This window comes from Octodon degus, unplaced genomic scaffold (genome assembly GCF_000260255.1).
Source record: "Octodon degus isolate 3935 unplaced genomic scaffold, OctDeg1.0 scaffold00345, whole genome shotgun sequence".
NCBI classification, from domain to species: Eukaryota; Metazoa; Chordata; class Mammalia; order Rodentia; family Octodontidae; genus Octodon; species Octodon degus.
The window spans coordinates 76,282-78,912 of NW_004524921.1; positions in this window are offsets into that span (position 1 = coordinate 76,282).

Genomic DNA, 2,631 nt, shown 5'->3' on the forward strand with positions numbered 1-2,631 from the left:
TAAATAAATAAATAAATTAAAAAAAAAAATAAAGTGCCTGCAAGCAGGCTCAGGGCCCAGGAGTTGGATCCCCGGGTCTGCTGTGTTGGCCCCTCCCCCGAGGCACGCTGAGACGCTGATTGAGACTGGGTGTGGTGGCGTGCCTGTAATCCTAGCACGTGGGAGGCTGTAAATGTGAGGATCACTACGAGTCTATCTAGTAGTGAGACCCTGAACACCCTGTAGACCCTTCCCTAAAATACAAAAAGAAAAAAAAAAAAAGCTTCCCACACTGTGATGAGGTCTGAGAAGGGCATGCTGTACCCATCCTTTCATGTCCCACAAAATCGTGCTCACTTCGGCAGCACATGTACATAGCCCACAAAATCCCAAAACCTCTCAATTGGCATTTTGTTTCAGGAAGGGAAAAACTGTTCATAGTAAGCTCCAAAATGGTTTTACCCATGGCTAAATAATTATGACTCAGATATTGCACATGCAGAGAGCATAACTGAATTTGTCTTTAGCCACTTTGTTATTTTTATTATTAACACATTAATATAGTGTTCAGTGTCCAAAAGAGAGTTCACACACACACACACACACACACACACACGAGTTATCACAACTGTCAAAACATAAAGTTCATACACATGTTGAATTAGAGTGGCAACTCTTTGGAATTTTAAGTTCCTCAAAGTGGCATTTGCAGTCTGTAAGACAGAAATAAGGATCCCAGTAAATCAGTAGGGCATAACAGTACAAATACATTTTCGATTTTCTCAGATAGATCAAATAGGTTTTGGGATTCCTTACAAAGAGGAATTTTTTGTAAAGGAAGATTATAAATTAATGAGCAGCGCATGTACATAGCCCACAAAATATTGGTTATTAGAAGGCATAGAAGACAGGATAGTGCTAGGATTAGGCAACAAGGGAAAACTAGGATTGATAATTTTATTAATAGGGCTAAGATTTTGGCCTAAATAATATCATGTCTCATTTTATCTTTTAAAAGTTAAGATGAGTATATTGCCTGGATTTGGAGTGAGAAGTAACTTTTTACTTAATAAGTTTTGGTTTATTGAGTGAGACTTCTCAGGTTTAATGGGCTTCTGATCTAAGTAATATTGGGGACATTTAGGGGCGAACATGAAATTTAGTTCTAGTTCAAGGGGCTCTGCATTCACTGCTGCTGGAACTTTTCCAAAAAGAAGGAATTCTGTCTAATAGTTGATTCTATTCTGTCTTTAGTTAAGTGAGTGCTAGCTTAAAGGAATCTCAGGGAAGACGAGAAAACTGTTGCAGAACTGAGACATGAAGGAAAGAAGTGCAGGACCTGTAGAAGGGGCCTTTAGGGGCACAGTGAATTTTATATCCCAACTGATGAGCAGATCCTGTCCTAACAGGTAAGGAACTGACAAGTTAGCTGTACTGAGTTTTCATAATTCCCATAAAGATATTTTTAACTCTCTCTGTCATGCTGGGGAATAAACCCAGGGGCTTGCACGTGATAGGCAAGAGCCCTACCACTGAACTGTATACCCAGTCTATAGAAATGTTAAAAGACTGACAAAAAAAAAATCGGGGCCAGGGAGATAGCTCAGTGGAATAAACACTTGCCTGGCAAGTGAAAGGACCTGAGTTCAATCCCTGGTTCTGCATGGGAGGACTGGCCAATTAGCTCATCAGATTAAAGTGCCTGCAAGCAACCCCAGGGGCTGGGGGGTTCAATCCCCGGGCCTGCTGTGCTGGCCCCTTCCCCAGGGCTCCCTGAGAGGGTGATTGAGACTGGTTGTGGCAGTGCTCACTTGTAATCCCAGCACTTGGGAGGCTGTAAACAGGTGGATCACTGAGTCTGATCTAGTAGTGAGACCCTGAACACCCTGTAGACTCTTCCCGAAAATATAGAAAAAAAAATAAATAAAAAATCATGGACTGGAGAGATACTCAGTGACATAAACACCTGCCTGGTGAGCATACTGTCCCTAGTTCAATGCCTGGTAATGAAAAAAAAAATCATGAGGTAAATTGTCAAAACTCATCAGTGGTAAATTATGTTCAGTGACTCCAAGTTCTGTGTGTGAGGTGGTGGTGGGGTGGCGAAAATGAAGTAATGTTAAAGGTAGAATGTTGGTACATTGATATACGAAACCTGGCGGGTGCCATTCAATTTGTGGGGTTATTTCATTTTGGAAATAAAGCAGCGGTTGAGAGAACTGGACATTTACTTGGTGAGAATGTAGTTAATTTTCTAGTGAGGAAATCAGAGAAACCTCCAAAAAGATGGTTCAGATTTTATCCCTTATCTTTGGTATAACTTTGGTAGGCATCCCAAACGGTAGGGACCTGATATTTGAGATTGTTATAAATTAGAATTTTCAAGTTTTACTAATTATTTTAATTGCAATGCTATAATTCACCATTCTTTATTTTATTTGATTCATTGATTTATTAATTTAGAAACAGACTCTCACTATGTAGTTCAGGCTATTCTTGAACTCATTAAGTGGCCCAGGATGGCCTCAAACTAATATTAATACTCCTGACTCAGGCTTTTGAATGCTGGGATTACAAGCATGCACCACTCTTCCAAGTTTTGTTTTTTGGCCTTCTGTATTTTTCAATTTTTTAAAAAATTTATATTTATTT